At 37.9% G+C, this 23409-nt stretch overlaps 1 pseudogene; it reads right to left on the reverse strand.

Annotated features, from left to right (window-relative positions):
- Positions 1 to 22833: 22833 nt before the first annotated feature.
- LOC143672335 (U6 spliceosomal RNA) lies at positions 22834 to 22924 on the reverse strand (annotated as a pseudogene).
- Between the last annotated feature and the right edge of the window lie 485 nt (positions 22925 to 23409).

Below are 23409 nucleotides of genomic sequence, written 5' to 3' on the forward strand. Positions count from 1 at the left end.
CACATTCAGTTCACTTGCTATAGTTTTAAAGATACCATCAGGTTCCTATTTTTTAATCCATTCTGCCAGTCTGTGTCTTTTGATTCGGGAGTTTAATCCATTACCATTTAGTGTTATTACTGCATGGGTAGTACTTTCTTCAACTATTTTGCCTTCTGGATTTTATATGTCATATCTAATTTTCCTTCTTTTTACCTTTACTGATAGTCTTCCTTTCTACACTCTTCTCCACATCCCTCTCTTCTGTCTTTTCGTATCTGTCTCTACTGCTCCCTTTAGTATTTCTTGCAAAGCTGGTCTCTTGGTCACAAATTCTCTCAGTGATTTTTTGTCTGAAAATGTTTTAATTTCTCCCTCATTTTTGAAGAACAGTTTTGCTGGATATAGAATTCTTGGTTGGCAGTTTTTCTCTTTTAATAATGTAAGTATATCATCCTACTGTCTTCTTGCCTCCATGGTTTCAGCTGAGAAATCTATGCATAGTCTTATTGGGCTTCCCTTGTCAGTGATGGATTGCTTTTCTCTCACTACTTTCAAGCTTCTCTCTTTCTCTTTGACCTCTGACATACTGATTAGTAAATGTCTTGGAGTACATCTATTTGGATCTATTCTCTTTGGGGTACGCTGCACTTCTTGGATCTGTAATTTTAAGTCTTTCATAAGAGTTGGGAAATTTTCAGTGATAATTTCCTCCATCAGTTTTTATCCTCCTTTTCCCTTCTCTTCTCTTTCTGGGACACCCACAACATGTATATTCATGCACTTCATATTGTCATTCAATTCCCTGAGTCCCTGCTCATATTTTTCCATTTTTTCCCTTTATTTTCTTTTTCTTGTTGGATTTCAAATGTTCTGTCCTCCAGTTCACTAATCCTGTCTTCTACCTTTTGAAATCTACCATTGTAGGTTTCCATTGTTTTTCCCATCTCTTCTACCATGCCTTTCATTCCCATAAATTCTGTGATTTGTTTTTTCAGACTTTCAATTTCTTCTTTTTGTTCATTCCTTGCCTTCTTTATATCCTCCCTCAATTCTTTGATTTGGTTTTTGATGAGGTTTTCCATGTCTGTTCGTATATTCTGAATTAATTGTTTCAGCTCCTGTATCTCATTTGAATTGTTGGTTTGTTCCTTTGACTGGGCCATATTTTCAATTTTCCTGGTGTGATTTGTTATTTTTTGCCGGTGTCTAGGCATTTAATTACCTTAATTGGTTCATTCTGGAGATTGCTTTCACTTCTTTTACCTAGTTTCTCTTGCTGGATGAATTTGTTGTCTATCTGTTCTTTGACATTCAGTTCAGCATTTATCTGGACCTCTAGCTTAGGTTTTGTTTAACAGAGGAGAAATTTTCAGTACTTGTTTTCTTGTTTCTTGCCCTGTTTGCATGGTGCCTTTCCCCACACACACACTTAGGAGGGTCTGTTTAGGTATTATAGACCCCAGCTGGATTTTCCCAGACCAAACTGGCTTCCTATCAGGAGGAGTCTCCTGCTTCAGTTTTCCCTGAGGGTGAGGCCCAGCAGGTTGAAAGACTTTTCCTTTGAAGTCTCTGGGCTCTGTTTTTCTTATCCTGCCCAGTATGAGGTGCTTGTCTGCCTGCAGATCCCACCAGCATAAGATGATGCGGTACCTTAAACTTTGGCAGACTCTCCCTGCTGGGAGCATGGTGGAGACAGAGGAGAGGTTGTAGGCTGGTTTTAATGGCTTCAAATTACCAAGCCCTGGTGTCTGAATTCCTTGAGGGAGGAATTACACCTGAGCTGGGCTTCACCCCTCCCCTGGGGGAGGCACAGGCTCCAGACAAGCCCTCAAGTGAGCTTGTTTCTGCCTATGCCTGGGGCAGTTGCAGCCTGAGACGCCCAGCTGTTGTATCCAAAGGCAGTCAAGCCTTTGTAGAAACACTGCCACAAAAACCTCTGTTTTCTTTTTTTTTCTTTTTCCATCAGCCCTGCCCCCTTGGCGCCAGGGCAAAAATGAGCGACCTACGCTTTGACCAGGTTCACCTGAGCTGGGGGCCTAGTTTTAGTAGTGAGAATTTGTAAGTAATTCCACAATTGGCATTTGGTTGGGCTCAGCCCCTGCTGCTGATAAAGTCTCTTTCCTTTCACCTTTGGGAAACAGCCTGTGGGGGATAGGCGCTGGCCACCGCAGCTTTGGGAACTCATTGTTCTGGGGAGGCTCGCAGCCGGTCCAGCTGGTCCAGACTGGGGTACACTGTGTGTCCGGTCACTGGCGTGGCCCCAGGAGCTGTTCTGTACTGTTTCTGGTTATTTAGTAGTTGTTCTGGAGGACGAACTAAAATGCGCACATTGTTAAGCTGCCATCTTGCCCCAGAAGAAAGAACACAGAGTCTTGAGGCTTCATAGGAAAGTCTGACAACCTGCTGGGTTTCACCCTAAGTGAAAACTGATACTGGCTACTCTCTCCTCCTGAGATGTGGGCCTGTCTGGTCTGGCAAAATCTGACCAGGGTCTATAATATTTAAAGAGACTTTCCTAAAAAATAAGGCTCCATATAGGCAGGACAAGAAATAGAAAAACAAGAACTGAAAAAATTCTGATCAGTTAAACAGAACTTATGCTAAAGGTCTAGAATAAGTTGAACTGAATGTCAAGGAACAGATAAAGAGCAAAGCCATCCAGCAAGAAAACCTTAGGTTAAAGTGTGAAAAAAAAACCCTCCAGAATAAACTAATTGAAGAAATCAAAGGCCTAGATGCCACACACAAAAAATGACTAGTCATACTAGGAAAATCGAAGATATGGCCCAGTCAAAGGAACAAACCAACACTACAAATGAGATACAGGAGTTGAAACAACTAATTCAGGATGTTCATAAAGACATGCAAAATCTCATCAAAAATCAAATCAATGAGTCGAGAGAGGATATAAAGAAGTTGAACAAATATAAAGAACTCAAAAGTTTCAAAAAACAAATCACAGAAGTTATGGGAATGAAAGACACAATAGAAGAGAATAAAAAATGATGGGAACCTACAACAATAGATTTGAAGGGGCAGAAGAAGGATTAGTGACCTAGAGGACTGGACATCTGAAATGCCACATACAAAAGAAAATAAGGGAAAAGAATGAAAAAATATGAGCAGTGTCTCAGGGAATTAAGTAACAACATGAAGTACATGAATATACATGTTGTGGGTATCCCAGGAGGAGAAGAGAAAGGAAAAGGAGAAAAACTAATGGAGGAAATTATCACTGAAAATTTCCCATCTCCTATGTATGACATAAAATTATGGTTCCAAGAAGTGCAGCATCCCCCAAACAGAATAGATCATTTACTAATCAGGTTTTCAAATTTTAAAGACAAAGAATTTTGAAAGCAGCAAGAGAAAAACAATAGATCATATGCAAGGGAAGCTTGATAAGACTATGTGTGGATTTCTCAACAGAAACCATGGAGGCAAGAAGGCAGTGGTATGATAAATTTAAGATTTTGAAACAGAAAAAGTGCCAATCAGGAATTCTATACCCAGCAAAAGTCTCCTTCAAAAATGAGGGGGAGATTAAAATATTTTCAGACAAACAATCACTGAGAGAATTTGCAACTAAGAGATTGGCTCTGCAAGAAATACTAAAGGGAGCACTACAGGCAGATAGGAAAAGGCAAGAGAGAGAGGTCTGGAAAAGAATGTAGAAATGAAGACTATCAGTAAAGGTAAAAAGAGGGAAAAATTAGATATGAGATGTAAAATCTAAAAGACAATATGGTAGAAGAAAGGACTGCCTTTATAGTAATAACATTAAATGTTAATGGATTAAACTCCCTAATCAAAAGACATAGAATGTCAGAATGGACTAAAAAACAGGACCCATCTATATGCTGTCTATAGGACTCACTTTGGACTCAAGGACAAAAATAGATTGAAAGTGAAAGGTTTGGAACAGAAATTTCATTCAAACAACAACCAGAAAAGAGTAGAGGTAGCTATACTAATATCCAATAAATTAGACTTCAAATGTAAAGCAATTAAAAGAGACAAAGAAGGACCCTATGTATAAATAAAAGGAAAATTCAACAAGAAAATGAACAATAATAAATATTCATGCACCAAGCCAGAGTGCTCCAAAATACATGAGACAAACATTGACAATACTGAAGGGAGAAGTAGACATCTCTACCATAATAGTTGGAGATTTCAATTCCCTGCTCTTCTCAATGAATAGAACATCTAGAAAGAGGATCAATAAAGAACAGAGATTTTGAATAATAGGATAAACAAACTATACTTAACAGACATTTACAGAACATTACACCCCACAACAGCAAGATAAACATTTTTCTCAAATGTTCCTGGATCATTTTCAAGGATAGACCATATGCTGGGTCACAAAGCAAGTCTCAATATATTTAAAAAGATTGAATCATACAAAACATTGGCTCAGATCATAATGGAATGAAGTTGGAAATCAATAACAGGCAGAGGGCCAGAAAATTCACAAATATATGGAGGCTAACCAACACACTCTTAAACAACCAGTGAGTCAAGGAAGAAATTACAAAAGAAATCAGTAAATATCTCAAGGCAAATGAAAATGAAAACACAACATATCAAAATTTATGGGATCCAGCAAAGGCAGTGCTGAGAGGGAGATTTATTGCCTCAAGTGCCTATATTAAAATAGAAGAAAGGGCAAAAATCGAGGAATTAACTGTTAATCTAGAAGAACTAGGGAAAGAACAACAAACTAACCCCAAAGCAAACAAAAGGAAACAAATTATGAAGATCAGAGTGGAAATAACTGAAATTGAGAATATGAAAACAAGTGAGAAAATCAACAAAACCAGAAGTTAGTCCTTTGAGAAAATCAATAAAAGTGATGGGCCTTTAGCTAGATTGACAAAAAAAAGAAAGAAAGAAAAGAAAAGAAAAGAAAAAAAAAACAGAGAGAGAGAGAGAGAAAATGCAAATAAATAAAATCAGAGTGGAACAGGTGACATAACCACTGTATAAATAAAGGAGGTAGAGAGGATACTATGAGCAACTATATGCTAATAAACTAGACAATGCCAATGAAATGGAAAACTTCCTAGAAAGGCATGGACAACCAACATTGACTTGAGAAGAAATAGACAATCTCAACAAACCAATCACAAGCAAAGAGATAGAATTGGTCATCAAGAAGCTCCCCAAAAAGAAAAGTCCAAGACCAGATGACTTCAAATGTGAATTCTACCAAGCATTCAAGAAATAATTAGTACTGCTCTTGCTCAAACTCTTCAAAAAAAATGAAGAGGAGTGCAAGCTACCAAACTCATTCTATGATGTCAACATCACCCTAACACCAAAGCCAGACAAAGATATTACAAGAAAAGAAAATTACAGACTAATCTGTCTAATGAATATAGATGCAAAAATCTTCAACAAAATACTTGCAAATTGAATCCAACAACACATCAAAGAAATTATACACCCTGACCAAGTGGGATTTATTCCAGGTATACAGGGATGGTTCAACATGAGAAAATTAATTAATGTAATACACCATATCAATAAGTCAAAGTAGAAAAATCACTTGATCACCTTGTGGATGCAGAAAAGACATTTGCCAAAATTCAACATCCTTTCTTCATGAAAACACTTCAAAGAATAGGAGTAGAAGGGAATTTTCTCAACATGATAAAGGGAATATATGAGAAATCCACAGCTAACATCATCTTCAATGGATAAAGACTGAAAACTTTCTCTCTAAGATCAGGAATAAGACAAGAATGCCGACTGTCACCATTGTTATTTAACATTGTGCTGGAAGTCCTAGCCTGAGCAATTAGACATGAAGAAGAAATAGAAGGTATACAAATTGGAAAGGAAGAACTAAAACTCACTCTGTTTGCAGATGACATGATACTGTATGTCAAAAATCCCCTAAAAAATCTATGGCAAAGCTGTTAGAGCTAATAAATGAGTACAGAAAAGTGACAGAGTACAAGATCAACACCCCAAAATCAGTAGTGTTTCTATACACAAGTGATGTACAATCTGAGGAGGAAGTAAAGAAAAAATTGCATTTACAATAGCAACCAAAAGAATAAAATATTTAGGAATAAATTTAGCTAAGGATACAAAGGACCTGTACACAGAAAAGTGCAAGAAATTGCTAAAAGAAATGATGGAACATGTAAATAAATGGAAGGGCATACTGTGTTCATGGATTGGAAGATGTTAAGATGTCAATTCTACCCAAATTGATTTATAGATTCAATGTAATACCAATTAAAATCCCAAAAACTTACTTTACAGAAATAGAAAAATCAATAACCAAATTTACTTGGAAGGGCAGGGTGCCCCAAATAGCTAAAAATATCTTGAGAATGAAAAATGAAGTGGGAAGTCTCACATTACCTGACTTTAAAACATATTATAAAGCTACAGTCAAAGCAGCATACTGGCATAAAGATAGATATACTGACCATTGGAATTGAATTGAGTGTTCAGAAATAGACCCTCTCATCTATGGACAACTGATCTTTGATAAGACATTCAAGCTAACCCACCTGAAACATAGCTTCTTCAGTAAATGATGTTCATTTCTCAGATGTGGCCTCTCTCTCTTAAGCCCAACTCTGCAAGTGAAATCATTGCCCTCTTCCCTATGTGTGATGTGACATCTGGGGTAAAAGTCCCTGGCAGCATGGGAGATGACTCCCAGGGATGAATCTGGCCCTGGCACCTTGGGATCAACAATGCCATCCTGACTAAAAGGGGGAAAGAAGTGTAACAAATAGGGTATCAGGGGCTGAGAGAGTTCAAATAGACTTGAAAGGCTACTCTGAAGGTAACTCTTACATCAGCTTCAGTTAGACATTGCACCATACCATAACTTGCCAAACCCCAATCATAACCATTCCTGCCAATCCTAAAGAACATCTAGGGCATTATATAAGATTCTACAAAGGTTCCATGAACCAGGGTAACTTTCCAGAAATGTACAACCTCCAGATGGATCCCTCGACTATAAGTCCTGAAATGCAGAGGGGCCAGCCCCTCAAGAACATCAACTAATTCCATCCCCCATCCCATATTATCAACAGCCCCTTCCAACATGAAAAAGCTAGAATGGGCATAGATCAAATACCCCTAAAGAGTGGGAGAATGATCAAAGGTGATGGTGGAATTATTCAGAGAAGGTAGGGTTTAACAAATGAGTGTGATTGCTGAATCATTATATTTATATTTCTTTTACTTTCCAGTGTCTGTGAGCAGCTAGTAGGAAAAACCTAAAAATGTGGAATTGTAACCCTTACCAAACTCTGAAATCTGTTCTGCAGCTAGCTGCTTATGGTGGTAGTGTTTGTGATTCACAGATGATGGAGGTGGCCTAAGGGTATGATGACTGAGTACGGAAGGGGGAACTGTGGTGTTTACGTACAATGGACTACTGAGCAGCTGCAAGAAGGCATGAAGTTGTGAAGCATGAAACTAGGTGAATGAACCTTAAGAACAGTACATTGAAAGAAATGTCAGAAACAAAAAGACAAATATTATGCCTCAAGTATATGGACTAACTCTAATACAAAAACTGGGTGAACTGATTTGAGAACATGGATTATCAGGTTGGGGCCTATTCTAAAGTTTCCTAGATTATAAACTCTTACAGCTGTCACATATATTTAGGAGTTGTAACTGATATTTCTAAATTCGGAGATACTGAGCTATTTGTATATAACCCGGTGGTTCCCTGAAATTTTGGGCATATATATGATACCTGAGACTCAAAGTTAGAGCACTGATGCTATGAAAGTCAGCATTAACCCATTTAGCAAATGTCAAAGAAGCTGGAAAAGTGATCAGACTATGTCTAGAAATATGAGTGAATCTGATCTGGACAGGAGACTAAAGTAAATCAGAATACTGGGTAAAGGATGATATGGCCCATATTTTCAAACTTCAACCTTTGTGTGAGACCAAAGGGAGAGACGTTTATTTGGTGCAAAATTTATATTTTGGATAGCACATAATCTAATTTAACTGGTATAGTCAGTTTACTTGAACAACATAATTCCATGGAATCTTGAATAGGTCATGAGATCTTGTTGGTTTGTACAGGTTAGTGTGATGCTCTGATAATATCCCAGAGTAATTTTGGCAGAGAATAAAAGGGTATTTGCAAAGTCCCCTTGGAGGACTGGGGAAAAAGGAGGAAATGTTCACTACCTCATCTGGGGAATTCCTGATATTGTTGCAAGCAGTGGGGACAAAAAATTTAATAGGCTGAGCCCTCAATCTTGGGGCTCACCACAATGAAGATTATTTCTGCAAAGGAGAAGCTAAGCCTACTTATAATTATGCCTAAGAGTCACTCCCAGAGAACCTCTTTTGTTCTTCAGATGTGGCCTCTCTAAGCCAACTTGGCAGGTGAACTCACTGCCCTCCCTCCTATGTGGGACATGACTCCCAGGGGTGTAAATCTCCCTGGCAATGTGGGACAGAACTCCCGAGAATGAACCAGGTCCTGGCATCATGGGAATGAGAAAGCCTTCTTGACAAGAAGGGGGAAGCAAGAAATGAGACAAAAATAAAGTTTCAGTAGCTGAGAGATTTCAAACAGAGTTGAGAGGTTATCTTGGAGGCTATTCTTATATATTATATAGATATCCCTTTTTTAGTTTATGGTATATTGGGGCAACTAGAGGGAAATACCTGAAACTGCTGAACTGTTCTCCAATAGCCTTGATTCTTGAAGAAGATTGTATAACTATATAGTGTTTACAAAATGACTGTGTGATTGTGAAAACCCTGTGCCTGATGCTCCTTTTTTCTAGGGTATGGTCAGATGAGTGAAAAACAATAAAGATAAGAAAATAAATGATGGGGGGCAAAGAGTAAAATAAATTGGGTAGATTGAAATATTGTGGGTCAATGAGATGGAGGGGTAAGGGTTATGGGATGTGTGAGTTTTTTTTCTTTTTATTTGTTTTTCTGGAGTGATGCAAATGTTCTAAAAATGATCATGCTGAAGAATACACAACTACATGATGATATTGTGAGCCACTGATTTTATAGTGTGGTTTGACTGTACATGTGTGTATATTTCTCAGTGAAAATATTTTAAAAATAAATTTAAAAATAAGAGTAAAATAAATAATGGGGGAGTTAAAGTTGAGTAGCTTGAAATACTGTGGATCAATAGAGAGGGAAGGTAAGGGGCATGGGATGTATGAGTTCTTTTTTTTCCTTTTTATTTCTTTTTCTTGAGTGATGCAAATGTTCTAAAAATAATCATGGTGAAGAGCATACAATTATGTGATGATATTGTGAGCCAGTGATTGTATAATGTGGTTGGACTGTATGTGTTTGGATATTTCTCAATAAAAGTATTTTTAAACAAGAAGGCTTGGGAACATCACAGCTGAGAGCCATTCTTTTGGCAATTCACAACTCAGTTTTTTTTCTTGATGTCTAAACATTGGATGGCCCCAGAGCTCATCCTGAGCCCTTGTCTCTTTTCTATTTGCACTCACTCCCTAAGTGGGGTAATCTAGTCTCATGGCTTTACTCCAATAGTCTAAGGACTCTAACTTTCTTTCTCCAGCCCTGAGCTGAAGATTTGTATATCCAGTGGTCCACTTGGTGTTACCACTTGGATGTCTGATAAGCAGCTCAGACTTAATATGCATAAAACCACTAATTACTCTATCTTACTGGCTCAATATTCAAAATACAGCCCCAATCCTTTCACTACTTTCCATCTCCATTGTTTTCATCTAGTCAAAGCCACTTTCTTCTCTTGCCTGGATTGCTGCAATCATCTGCTTACTGGTCTCTAATTTCATTCTCTCCTCACTCAAATCTATTCCCCACACAGCACCAAGAGTAGTGTTTTTTTTTTTTTAGGAAGGTAAATTAGGTCATTTCAGTGCCTCACCTAAAACCTTCCAAAGACTTTCCTTTGCTATTAGAATAAAGCCCAAACTCCTTACCATGGTCATCTGCTTCATTCACTATCCTTCAGCTATGCTGGGCTCCTTTCTGTTCCTTGAAACCAATGAACTCTTTCCCTCTCTGGGATGTTTGAACTTGCTGTTCTCCTTGCCTAGGACACTCTCCTTCCAGGCTCTTTGAATGGCTGGCTTCCTCTCATCCTTTAGGTCTCAGCTAAAAAATTCCCTCAGAGGGACCTCCTTTGATAACCCAACTAAAGTAGCCTCTCTCTCCCAGTTACCAGCTATCATATCACCCTGTTAATTTCCTGAATGGTACTCACCAAAATCTGAAGTAATTTGGGGTATTTATTAGTACATTGCTTTGTTTTCTCTTTCTTCTCAAGGGAATATAAGCTACAAGAAGAAAAAGATTTTGTATCCCTGGTTTACAGCTGTATCCTCAACACTTACATGTCTGACATAGTAAATACCCAATAAATATTTGTTGAATGAATGAATATATATTAAAGGATCTATGGCCAGCAGTAGATAAAACTTTTAGTTTGATATATTCCAAATTATTAACATCCTACATGTTTTGGAAAAAATATTTCAGGTAATGTTAGGAGAAGTATTTTTCCATATTGCAGTATAAAGGGGTAAAAATCATAGAGATTTCATATTCAGACAAATGTGTACTCAAATCTCAGTTCTGCTCCTCACAAGCTGTGTTTTCCTTGCATGTTAATTTGCTTCTCTGAATTTCAGTTTCTCCATATTTAAATGGAGGTAACAATAAAAGATGTTTGAGGTGGTTCCATTAAACTAGATGAGGTAACACACTTGGTACAATGTGTGTTGCAAAGTATAAATAAATGTTAGTTTACTTCCTTCCCCATTATCATAATTATGATTTTTACTTTGTGGTACTTAGCAAAGTTTATTTAATGGTTTCCTTATTGCAGGATACTTGGGTTGCTTCCAGACTAATTCATATAGCCTTTTCCTTCCTTTGCATAATTTCCTCAGGATAGATTCCTAGAGGTAAGATTATTGAGTCAAATGGTATGAACATTTAAAATCTCCTGATTCATAATGTTAGATTTTATTTTAAAGGAGTGGCACTCTTTCCAGTTTGAAATACTGTAATTTCTTCTTCCCCCAATTTTTGCAAACATAACAAATGGACCATCATTTTTATAAAAGTATATCTTTGCTCATTAGGAAGAGTAGACTTTTTACCATATATTTGCCTCCTAATAATATTTATTTTTGTTTGTTTGTGCCTTTGCTTATTTTTCTATAGTGTGAAGGTATTCTTGTCATGACTTCTAGGACACAGGCTGGTGGCTCTTAGACATGGTCTAATGTATGCAGCAGAACAGGGATGGATGAGTTGAAACCACTGTCCACTTTCCATTTGGAAACTTGGAATCTTCTCTTAGCTCTGTTAACAGTATGCTCTCCTGTTTTTCTGCCAGCCTCTGGCTCTCAATTCCCTATCTCCTTCCTGGACATCTTTTTCAGCAGCCCTTTACTTAAAACTGCCAGAATGCAATATACCCGGAATGGAATGGCTTTTTTTTTGTATGCTGTATGGCAGGGATCACATTTCATTCTTTTTCCATGTGAGTGCCCTGTTATTGCAGCACCATTTGTTGAATTTTTGTTCATTTGTTTTGATTTTTGTTTGCTTGTTTGTTTTTTTCGGGGGAGGTGCATGGGCTGGGACTCGAACCCAGGTCTCCTGCATGGCAGGTAAGAGTTCTACCACTGTAGTACCTTTCCACCCCCTGGAATGGCTTTTTGAAAAGGGAATTTGTTAGTTGTTTGTTTACTGTTCTAAGGCTGTGAAAATGCCAAAGTCACCAACAAGAAGTTACCTTCACTCAAAAAAGGCTAATGAAGTTTAGGGTTTTTCTCTCAGCTGGAACAGCACATGGCAAAGTCTACTAGCTTTCTCTCCCAGCTTCTTGTTTCATGAAGCTCTCCTGGGGGCATTTTCCTTCTTCTTCTCCAAAGATCTTTGGTTGCATGGGCTCTAAACATTTTTCCAAAATGGTTCCCTCTTATAGGGCTCCAGTAAGCAACCCCACCTTGAATGGGTGGAGACATCTCCATGGAAACTACTTAATCGAAATTTACCACCTACAGGTGGGTGGGTCACATCTCCATGGAAACAGTAATAAAGATCTCATCCAACAATATTGAATGAGGATTAAAGAACACGGCTTTTTGGGGGTACACAACAGTTTCAAACTGGCACATGGTATAACTCAGAACTGTCCTTATTTTTTTAACGGTCTTATTGTAGCATATGCATACATACACAGAAAAGTGCTTAAAACAAACTAACGTTTGTACACTTGTAAAAGGAGTTACAAGTGAACATCAGTGTAATCACTACCCAGGTCAAAAAGCAGAACTTTGTCAGCATCCCAGAAACTCACCACGTGTCCTGACCAAATTCAATTCCCCTTCCTCTTATAAATACCAACTTTCTTAACACCATACTCTCCTGTTTTTCTTCCTTTCCCTCTGTCTGCTTCTTCTCAGTCTTCCTTACTGTCTCTACTCCTCTACCAAAACTTCTCAGTTTTCAAGGGCAACATAACGCTCTCATAGTTCTCTCTCTTCTCTATCTTCATTCTCTCCCTAATTGAGTTAATTCAGTATTTAGACTTTAAATATATCTATATGCTTATGGCTCCCACATTTATATATTTAGCCCTGATTTCTCTCCTAAGTTCATGTAATCTGATGCCAACCTGATATTTCCATTTCTATAACTAATAGAAATCTCAAACTTAATGTGCTCAAAGCATAACTGTTGTTTACCTCAACTCAAATGTCCTCTTCTGGGAAATGCCTTACATGACCACCTTAACCAAAATAGCTCCCCATTACATTTTATTATATCATCCTATCATATTATTTTATAATCTGAAATTGTCTTGCTTGTTTGTTTACAAGTTTATTATCTGTTCCTTCACACTAGAATGTAAGCCCTTAAAGACAGGAAGCTTAACTGGTGTGTTTGCCACTATATTCCCAGTTGCTAATATAGTGCCTATCACTTAGTAGGTGCTCAATTTATATTTATTGAATAAATGCTCATTGAAAGGGAGAAGTTAAAGGAACTGGACAGAAAGGAGGAAAGGAAGGATTATAGATTTTTTTTGTCAAAAAGTAAAGAACTACTTGATGGTTTTTACTTCCTTTGGGAAGCAGGAGGCAAAGTCATCTGCTGGAGAAGTAGAAGGGAGGAGGAAGTAGTGGGGGAGTCTGAAGAGGGTGGAGGTTTGAAGACGAGATAAGCAGGGAAGATCTGACTGCACAACCATGGAAGGAACTGTTTATTGGAGTAGAAGTCCCTTTCACAGTAAAAGAACACCAATTTTGCATATCCGTGTGATCTCTAGTAGCATTCAGCAGCCTGAGAAAAAAGAAGATGAACAGTTGGATTGATTCAGATGTGGTGATGCCTGGTGGGTGGGAGGAAGGATAGTAGAACAAAGGTAGTTGAGGTTATTTGCAAAAGAGTGATCAAAATGCTTGAGTCGAACTACTTGGATATATTGAAATAGAGAGAAAGGCCAAGAGATAAGGAAAAAATAGACTGTGAGTGCCACAAGAGCAAGGATTATGTTCCTTCAAAGATGTATCTCAGTGTCTGGTGTGTGGTAGATGGCTATGAAATATTGGTTGAATGAATTAATGAATGGGCCAAAGTACTGGAGGTCTCAATGAAGTTGAACAGTGTAATAGAGTAATTGAGTGAGAGAGTTGGAAAGATGTGAGGTTGCTTGTGATCGAAGTTGAGATTTCAGAGGAACAGCAATTTTGGGTAATAACAAGGTCTACTTATTGCCTGGGAGTGGGTTACTGGACCAGACAATGATGTCATCAGAGAAGTGAGTAGCCCAATGAAATGGAAAACCAGGAATATGGAATGTGTCTTCTATATAAATGTTGAAAGTGATCCTTAGATTTTGATAGAACTTGGGGTGGAATTAAGGATTGATTGTGAGGTGTGGAAATCATGCTCTGGAAGGTGCAGTGGGGAGTAAGGAGGTAGCCCACTCTACCTCCAGATGCAGAAGTATTTGGAAAGTGGAAGAATGTGAGAGGATGTGGAGTTCTCAGGAGAGTTCCAGGTCTCAGTGAAGGAAAGTATAAGTGGAGATTTCTACTTGGGTTGTAGAGGTATATATGATACCTGGGATGGGAGTCCAGCAGGCATAGTTGGAAAAGATGGCAGGGGGGGAAGTAGTGTGAAGTGGGGTAGTGGAATGGCAATTTAAAGCATCATTAAGTTAAGTACTGATGGAAAAGAGATGGCCAGAGAAATTCAAATCTAGGCTGGTGACTCCTAGATAACAGGAACATGAGGTCTATTAGTCAAGGCCTCCATGGCTGCCAAATGAATTAGCCTCAGCAGTGGTCCTGCTAGGCTGTAAGCTCCAGCCTTTTTTTTTTTTTTTTTTTTTTTAGTTTTTTTTTTATTAATTAAAAAAAGAATTAACAAAACAATTAGAAATCATTCCAATCTACATGTACAATCAGTAATTCTTAATAACATCACATGGTTGCATATTCATCATTTCTTAGTACATTTGCATCGATTTAGAAAAAGAAATAAAAAGACAACAGAATAAGAATTAAAACAATAATAGAAAGAAAAAAAACAAAAACAAAAACAAAAACAAAAAACCTATACCTCACATGCAGCTTCATTCAGTGTTTTAACATAATTGCATTACAATTGGGTAGTATTGTGCTGTCCATTTCTGAGTTTTTATATCCAGTCCCGTTGTACAGTCTGTATCCCTTCAGCTCCAATTACTCCTTCTCTTTTTTTTTTTTTTAATTAACGGAAAAAAAGAAATTAACCCAACATTTAGAGATCATACCATTCTACATATGCAATCATTAATTCTTAACATCCTCACATAGATGCATGATCATCATTTCTTAGTACATATGCATTGGTTTAGAAGAACTAGCAACATAACCGAAAAAGATATAGAATGTTAATATAGAGAAAAAAAAATAAAAGTAATAATAGTAAAATCAAAACAAAACGAAACAAAACAAAACAAAAACCTATAGCTCAGATGCAGCTTCATTCAGTGTTTTAACATGATTACTTTACAATTAGGTATTATTGTGCTGTCCATTTTTGAGTTTTTGTATCTAGTCCTGTTACACCATCTGTATCTCTTCAACTCCAATTGGCCATTATCTTACCCTGTTTCTACCTCCTGCTGGACTCTGTTATCAAGGACATATTCCAAATTTATTCTCGAATGTCTGTTCACATCAGTGGGACCATACAGTATTTGTCCTTTAGTTTTTGGCTAGACTCACTCAGCATAATGTTCTCTAGGTCCATCCATGTTATTACATGCTTCATAAGTTTATCCTGTCTTAAAGCTGCATAGTATTCCATCGTATGTATATACCACAGTTTGTTTAGCCACTCTTCTGTTGATGGAGATTTCGGCTGTTTCCATCTCTTTACAATTGTAAATAACGCTGCTATAAACATTGGTGTGCAAATGTCCGTTTGTGTCTTTGCCCTTAAGTCCTTTGAGTAGATTCCCAGCAATGGTATTCCTGGGTCGTATGGCAATTCTATATTCAGCTTTTTGAGGAACCGCCAAACTGCCTTCCACAGTGGTTGCACCATTTGACATTCCCACCAACAGTGGATAAGTGTGCCTCTTTCTCCGCATCCTCTCCAGCACTTGTCATTTTCTGTTTTGTTGATAATGGCCATTCTGGTGGGTATGAGATGATATCTCATTGTGGTTTTGATTTGCATTTCTCTAATGGCCAGGGACATTGAGCATCTCTTCATGTGCCTTTTGGCCATTTGTATTTCCTCTTCTGAGAGGTGTCTGTTCAAGTCTTTTTCCCATTTTGTAATTGGGTTGGCTGTCTTTTTGTTGTTGAGTTGAACAATCTCTTTATAAATTCTGGATACTAGACCTTTATCTGATATATCATTTCCAAATATTGTCTCCCATTGTGAAGGCTGTCTTTCTACTTTCTTGATGAAGTTCTTTGATGCACAAAAGTGTTTAATTTTGAGGAGTTCCCATTTATTTATTTCCTTCTTCAGTGCTCTTGCTTTAGGTTTAAGGTCCATAAAACCGCCTCCAGTTGTAAGATCCATAAGATATCTCCCTACATTTTCCTCTAACTGTTTTATGGTCTTAGACCTAATGTTTAGATCTTTGATCCATTTTGAGTTAACTTTTGTATAGGGTGTGAGAGATGGGTCTTCTTTCATTCTTTTGCATATGGATATCCAGTTCTCTAGGCACCATTTATTGAAGAGACTGCTCTGTCCCAGGTGAGTTGGCTTGACTGCCTTATCAAAGATCAAATGTCCATAGATGAGAGGGTCTATATCTGAGCACTCTATTCGATTCCATTGGTCGATATATCTATCTTTATGCCAATACCATGCTGTTTTGACCACTGTGACTTCATAATATGCCTTGAAGTCAGGCAGCGCGAGACCTCCAGCTTCGTTTTTTTTCCTCAAGATGTTTTTAGCAATTTGGGGCACCCTGCCCTTCCAGATAAATTTGCTTATTGGTTTTTCTATTTCTGAAAAATAAGTTGTAGGGATTTTGATTGGTATTGCATTGAATCTGTAAATCAATTTAGGTAGGACTGACATCTTAACTATATTTAGTCTTCCAATCCATGAACACGGTATGCCCTTCCATCTATTTAGGTCTTCTGTGATTTCTTTTAGCAGTTTTTTGTAGTTTTCTTTATATAGGTTTTTTGTCTCTTTAGTTAAATTTATTCCTAGGTATTTTATTCTTTTAGTTGCAATTGTAAATGGGATTCGTTTCTTGATTTCCCCCTCAGCTTGTTCATTACTAGTGTATAGAAATGCTACAGATTTTTGAATGTTGATCTTGTAGCCTGCTACTTTGCTGTACTCATTTATTAGCTCTAGTAGTTTTGTTGTGGAATTTTCCGGGTTTTCGACATATAGTATCATATCGTCTGCAAACAGTGATAGTTTTACTTCTTCCTTTCCAATTTTGATGCCTTGTATTTCTTTTTCTTGTCTAATTGCTCTGGCTAGAACCTCCAACACAATGTTGAATAATAGTGGTGATAGTGGACATCCTTGTCTTGTTCCTGATCTTAGGGGGAAAGTTTTCAATTTTTCCCCATTGAGGATGATATTAGCTGTGGGTTTTTCATATATTCCCTCTATCATTTTAAGGAAGTTCCCTTGTATTCCTATCTTTTGAAGTGTTTTCAACAGGAAAGGATGTTGAATCTTGTCGAATGCCTTCTCTGCATCAATTGAGATGATCATGTGATTTTTCTGCTTTGATTTGTTGATATGGTGTATTACATTAATTGATTTTCTTATGTTGAACCATCCTTGCATACCTGGGATGAATCCTACTTGGTCATGATGTATAATTCTTTTAATGTGTTGTTGGATACGATTTGCTAGAATTTTATTGAGGATTTTTGCGTCTGTATTCATTAGAGAGATTGGTCTGTAGTTTTCTTTTTTTGTAATATCTTTGCCTGGTTTTGGTATGAGGGTGATGTTGGCTTCATAGAATGAATTAGGCAGTTTTCCCTCCACTTCGATTTTTTTGAAGAGTTTGAGGAGAATTGGTACTAATTCTTTCTGGAACGTTTGGTAGAATTCACATGTGAAGCCATCTGGTCCTGGACTTTTCTTTTTAGGAAGCTTTTGAATGACTAATTCAATTTCTTTACTTGTGATTGGTTTGTTGAGGTCATCTATGTCTTCTTGAGTCAAAGTTGGTTGTTCATGTCTTTCCAGGAACCCATCCATTTCATCTAAATTGTTGTATTTATTAGCGTAAAGTTGTTCATAGTATCCTGTTATTACCTCCTTTATTTCTGTGAGGTCAGTAGTTATGTCTCCTCTTCCATTTCTGATCTTATTTATTTGCATCCTCTCTCTTCTTCTTTTTGTCAATCTTGATAGGGGCCCATCAATCTTATTGATTTTCTCATAGAACCAACTTCTGGTCTTATTGATTTTCTCTACTGTTTTCATATTTTCAATTTCATTTATTTCTGCTCTGATGTTTGTTATTTCTTTCCTTTTGCTTGCTTTGGGATTAGTTTGCTGTTCTTTCTCCAGTTCTTCCAATTGAACAGTTAATTCCTGCATTTTTGCCTTTTCTTCTTTTCTGATATAGGCATTTAGGGCAATAAATTTCCCTCTTAGCACTGCCTTTGCTGCATCCCATAAGTTTTGATATGTTGTGTTTTCATTTTCATTTGCCTCGAGGTATTTACTAATTTCTCTTGCAATTTCTTCTTTGACCCACTCGTTGTTTAAGAGTGTGTTGTTGAGCCTCCAGGTATTTGTGAATTTTCTGGCATTCCGCCTATTATTGATTTCCAACTTCATTCCTTTATGATCCGAGAAAGTGTTGTGTATGATTTCAATATTTTTAAATTTGTTAAGACTTGTTTTGTGACCCAGCATATGGTCTATCTTTGAGAATGATTCATGAGCACTTGAGAAAAAGGTGTATCCTGCTGTTGTGGGATGTAATGTCCTATAAATGTCTGTTAAGTCTAGCTCCTTTATAGTAATATTCAGATTCTCTATTTCTTTATTGATCCTCTGTCTAGATGTTCTGTCCATTGATGAGAGTGGGGAATTGAAGTCTCCAACTATTATGGTATTTGTGTCTATTTCCCTTTTCAGTGTTTGCAGTGTATTCCTCACGTATTTTGGGGCATTCTGGTTCGGTGCATAAATATTTATGATTGTTATGTCTTCTTGTTTAATTGTTCCTTTTATTAGTATATAGTGTCCTTCTTTGTCTCTTTTAACTGTTTTACATTTGAAGTCTAACTTGTTGGATATTAGTATAGCTACTCCTGCTCTTTTCTGGTTGTTATTTGCATGAAATATCTTTTCCCAACCTTTCACTTTCAACCTATGTTTATCTTTGGGTCTAAGATGTGTTTCCTGTAGACAGCATATAGAAGGATCCTGTTTTTTAATCCATTCTGCCAATCTATGTCTTTTGATTGGGGAATTCAGTCCATTAACATTTAGTGTTATTACTGTTTGGATAATATTTTCCTCTGCCATTTTGCCTTTTGTATTATATATATCATATCTGACTTTCCTTCTTTCTACACTCTTCTCCATACCTCTCTCTTCTGTCTTTTCGGTTCTGACTCTAGTGCTCCCTTTAGTATTTCTTGCAGAGCTGGTCTCTTGGTCACAAATTCTCTCAGTGACTTTTTGTCTGAGAATGTTTTAATTTCTCCCTCATTTTTGAAGGACAATTTTGCTGGATATAGGAGTCTTGGTTGGCAGTTTTTCTCTTTTAGTAATTTAAATATATCATCCCACTGTCTTCTAGCCTCCATGGTTTCTGCTGAGAAATCTACACATAGTCTTATTGGGTTTCCCTTGTATGTGATGGATTGTTTTTCTCTTGCTGCTTTCAAGATCCTCTCTTTCTCTTTGACCTCTGACATTCTAACTAGTAAGTGTCTTGGAGAACACCTATTTGGGTCTAATCTCTTTGGGGTGCGCTGCACTTCTTGGATCTGTAATTTTAGGTCTTTCATAAGAGTTGGGAAATTTTCAGTGAAAATTTCTTCCATTAGTTTTTCTCCTCCTTTTCCCTTCTCTTCTCCTTCTGGGACACCCATAACACGTATATTTGTGCGGTTCATATTGTCCTTGAGTTCCCTGATACCCTGTTCAAATTTTTCCATTCTTTTCCCGATAGTTTCTGTTTCTTTTTGGAATTCAGATGTTCCATCCTCCAAATCACTAATTCTATCTTCTGTCTCTTTGAATCTATCATTGTAGGTATCCATTGTTTTTTCTATCTTTTCTACTTTGTCCTTCACTTCCATAAGTTCTGCGATTTGTTTTTTCAGTTTTTCTATTTCTTCTTTATGTTCAGCCCATGTCTTCTTCATGTCCTCCCTCAATTTATTGATTTCGTTTTTGAAGAGGTTTTCCATTTCTGTTCGTATATTTAGCATTAGTTGTCTCAGCTCCTGTATCTCATTTGAACTATTGGTTTGTTCCTTTGACTGGGCCATATTTTCAATTATTTGAGCGTGATCCGTTATCTTCTGTTGGCGTCTGCACATTTAGACAGATTTCCCTGGGTATTGGATCCAAAAGTTTGGAAGATTTTTCTGTGAAATCTCTGGGTTCTGTTTTTCTTATCCTGCCCAGTAGGTGGCGCTCGTGGCACACGTTTGTCCGCGGGTCCCACCAGTAAAAGGTGCTGTGGGACCTTAAATTTTGGAAAACTCTCGCCGACCGGGGGGTTCGCTAGCCGAAGCGGCTTGAGCCGGCCCGGGGTCCGAACGCAGGGAGGGTTGCTGGTCGCCGCAGCCCGGGAAAGAGCCTGTCTGAATTTCCTAGTCGGCCCTGGGCGACAAGCGTGGCGGGAGGGCGCCAGCGGCAGCGGCCCGCCCGAGAGAGTGCACGTTCCCCGGGAGTCACGGGTTTGGAAGGGGCCTCCCCCACCCGTCACCGTTCTCCATGGCCTGGGGATTTCCGATCCAATTCTCTCAGTTGGTCCGGGGGGCTGTGCGTGGTGTGGGCGCCAGCCGCCTTGGTTTCAGGGGACCGCCTCTCCAATTCTCCCAGCTGGCCCGGGAAGGGGGAAGGGAATAACTCCGGCCGCTTCCCACCCCGCCCGGTGAGGCCCGCGCGCCTCGGCAATCTCACCCGAGCTGCTTCTCTCAGTCAGCCAGCCGTTCCAGGATGGGGTACGCTGTCTTTTTTATCTCTGTTGTGGCTTTGGGCGCTTTCTGTATCGTTTCTACTCCCCTAGTAACTGTCCTGGAGAAGAAACTAAGATCCGCGCGTCTTACCAAGCCGCCATCTTCCAGGAAGTCCCTCTAAGCTCCAGCCTTGGTGTCTGTGTTGGTCACTACTCCAGCTTCAGCACCTAACATCCTGCCTAGCATGTAGTAGGAACTCAATACATGTTTTCTAAATAGAAGAATAAAAGAAGTGGGTGGAATGGATGAAATCATAAAGATAATGGAGTAAGAAGGCCCAGGGCTCTATCCCCACACAAAAGCTTTAAGCATCAAGCAAGGCTTTCAGAATCATCTTTCTCAGAGCTCTGGAAAATAGTTAAAGGAGTTCAGCAAAAAGACAAGTACCGAATCAAGAAAAAAGCAACTTAAAAACAGTAGGATCTCATCATTCCCTTGCTGACTCTTCCCCCAGCCTCTCAGTGGCTTGGCATGATTTCTGCACTGTCAGTCTGAGTTCCTTGTCCTGATTTTAGAGGTAGCAGAGCAACTCTTGGTCACATACTAGGGCATGTGTATGCCTGTTGGCGACCTGAAAGACTGAACCAGGATGCTTGTTGCAGGCTTGCCACCCCAGAATTTGCCCTGCACATAGAGGCAGGTCACAGAGATCTCCTACAGAGCACTGTAGGATAACAGTCAAACTGCAGCAGCCTGATATTCAGGTGTGGGACATACAGCCTGGGACTGTGAGGAAACACTATTTCCCAGAGTAAAGGGGCCATTCAGATCCATGCAAATGAGGGGAATTCCTAAGGCCACATGCACATGCCCAGTACAATATGCATTTGAAGAAAAGACTGGAAAGGACTTTATACTTTTGCCTTGTGCAGTTCTCTAAACACACTGTATGGCTAAGATTTGGAGGACAGCACTTGCACACACCAATTGGTGAAGACTGGAAAAATATTTTTATTGTTGTTGTTAGCTGCTGACATTCAAGGAAATATCTGTCTTAACACTAAGTGGATACAAGCATAAGGAACAGACACTTAAGTGTCTCAATATCAAAATGTCCAGGTTGAAACAAAATATTACAAAACATATAAATAAATGGGAAATTATGACTTATGCAAAGGTGCAGGATAAGATTTGGAAAATATCAATCAGGAAGACCAGAGCTTGAACATACTAGTCAAAGACTTTTAAAAGTAGACCTATATATGCTCAAAGAGCTAAATTAAAAATGGACAAAGAATGAAAGGAAATCAAGAACACAATAGTTGAACACACAAAAAAATCATTAAAGAGATAGAAATTTGAAATGGAACCAGACAGAGCTGAATAACACAGTAACAGAAATAAAAAAAATTCCCTAGAGTGGTGCAACAAGAGATTGGAGCGCATAGAAGAAATAATCAGTGAACTTGAAGATGAGACCATTGAATATATTCATTCTGAGGTTCAAAAAGAAAAAAGAATGAAGAAAAGTGAACAGAGACTGAAAGATCTGTGGGACACCATCAAGTGTACCAATTTATGCACTCTGGGGTCCCAGGAGGAGAAGAAAGAGAGAAAGGGGCAGAAAGAATATTCAAAGAAATAATGGCTGAAAACATCCCAAATGTAATGAAAAACATAAATATCCACATCCAAGAAGCACAACAAACTCCAAATAAGATAAACCCAAATATACCTGCTTTGACGCATATAATAATCAAACCACCTACAGTCAAAGGTAAAGAGAGAATAATGAAAGCCCCAAGAGAAAAGCAATGTGTCATGTACAAGAGAACTCAATAAGATTAATTGCCGATCTCTTATCATATTATCAGAATAAAAGTTAAAAAAGAAACCCATAGGACTGTACAGCAAGAATAGTGAACCCTAATGTAAACCATGGATGATAGTCAATAGTGCAATTATAATAATGTTCCTTCATCATTTGTAAAAAATGTACCACACTAATGCAAGGTGTTTATAATGGGGGGTGAGATATATGGGAACTCTGTACCTTATGCATGAATTTTCTAGAAATCTACAACTTACCTAATAAAGAAAAGAAACCATGGAGGTAAGAAGGCAGTGGGATGACATATTTAAAGTGCTGAAAGCAGAAATTGCCAACCAAGAACTTTTTTTTTACTTCTTCTTTTTTTTTCTTAAAAATATGGAAAGCTTCACGAATTTGTGTGTCATCCTTGTGCAGAGACCATGCTAATTTTCCCCGTTTCTCACCATTCCCCGAAGGGGACTTTGCAAATACTTTTTTATTCACTGTTCAAATCACTCTGGGATTTATCGGGGCATCACTCTGGACAAACCACCAAAATCTCATGTCTTACTCAAGGTTCCATGGACTTATGGTGTTCAATTAAGCTGTCTACATAAGTTATATTAGGAAATGCACTAGTCAAAATATAAATTTTTGATATAGTGAATATATATCAATAAAATACATTAAATTTTTAAAAAGAAAAAATGTTTAAAAAGAGAGTTCTGTGCTCACTTTGGCAGCACATATACTAAAATTGAAATAAAATTTTATTTTATAATTAGCCAAAGTGTGCAATCAATGGTTCACAGTATCATCATATAGCTGACAATTATGACAATTGACTTTTTCTTTTTTCTTTTTTAATGAAAAATAACACATATATATAAAAGCAATAAATTTCAAAGTACACTGCAGCAATTAGTTGTAGAACAGATTTCAGAATTTGGTATGGGTTACAATTGC

Source organism: Tamandua tetradactyla, chromosome X (genome assembly GCF_023851605.1).
Source record: "Tamandua tetradactyla isolate mTamTet1 chromosome X, mTamTet1.pri, whole genome shotgun sequence".
Taxonomy (NCBI): Eukaryota; Metazoa; Chordata; class Mammalia; order Pilosa; family Myrmecophagidae; genus Tamandua; species Tamandua tetradactyla.